This window comes from Typopeltis vanoorti, chromosome 24 (genome assembly GCF_054136105.1).
Source record: "Typopeltis vanoorti isolate ZY-2024b chromosome 24, IOZ_Tvanoo_1.0, whole genome shotgun sequence".
In the NCBI taxonomy this organism is placed as follows: domain Eukaryota; kingdom Metazoa; phylum Arthropoda; class Arachnida; order Uropygi; family Thelyphonidae; genus Typopeltis; species Typopeltis vanoorti.
Genome location: NC_143572.1, coordinates 72,319,644 through 72,320,691, shown reverse-complemented (window position 1 = coordinate 72,320,691; position 1,048 = coordinate 72,319,644). Strand labels below are relative to the sequence as shown.

Genomic DNA, 1,048 nt, shown 5'->3' with positions numbered 1-1,048 from the left:
GTATTTTATTACACAATTATTATTATTATATGATTATTTATGTTCGCATGTAAATATAAGTGCTTCACTCCATTTTTATCAGTTTCCTTGAGATAAAATTTTGTTTTTCTCGTTAATTTAAAACGTAACGAATAATTTTCAACTGAGCATCGTAATAAAGAAATTATTACTCAGAGCGAGAGGTAGGAATGATTAAGTGATTTTTAAAGAAAAGAAATCATCCTTGGTGGGACTCGAACCCACGACCTTTGGATTAGAAGTCCAACGCGCTATCCACTGCGCCACAATTTATTTTTCTTAGGGTTACTATCATCACAGTTGTTGGGTGTATTTGCTCGACCATGGTCGTGGAGAGCCAAGTCAACTTAGCTACCGAGTCAAAAAAAATTTCCGGTCCTCTGATCTTAGAAATAATTCTATGATGTTTAGTACCAATTTGAAATACAACAAAAAATTATTCTCTTCAGAAAAAAAATTAAAATAATCAAGCTACAAATAGGACCTTGTGAGATCCAAAGAAGTCGATACGGTTTCCCGAGGGAAAATTTGGGAAGGAAAAGCTTATGATATGTATGAATAATTTTTTTCATTCACTGTTCGATTAGTCATCAAAATTATGTGAATAATGTTAATCAGGATACCACTGGTAAGAACTGTTCACATCAAATAGCAATCCGCTAATTCTTGACTGGACCTTCTAAGATTCTAAGGAGGAGTTTTTGTGCATTCTGTTTTTTGAGGAAATCATCATAATATTTTTTTATAAATATATGATTTCATTTTCTGATTAATTTTCGTATTTTAAAATATATGTGAACATAAGAAATTTGTTTTTTCCTCAGTTAGAAAATACTTTATATCCATGCGTTCAGACCACGACCCACACGGTCGAAACGGCTCGCACCCCGTCAACCCTCTCCTTGGTCCCCTTTTCCTATAAACCCTTCCCCTTCCGCTAAAAACACAGTTTCTATTTTCAGCTCCCTTTTTCATCTTTTCCCACCCTACAAATAAAGGGCTCCGCCCACCCTTAAAAATAATATATATT

General features: G+C 34.0%; 1 non-coding gene across 1 annotated transcript; it reads right to left on the bottom strand.

Moving 5' to 3' along the window:
* Positions 1–216: 216 nt before the first annotated feature.
* On the bottom strand, positions 217–291 carry TRNAR-UCU (transfer RNA arginine (anticodon UCU)). The gene has a single exon. It is a non-coding gene; the product is annotated as a tRNA-Arg (tRNA).
* Positions 292–1,048: the final 757 nt, after the last annotated feature.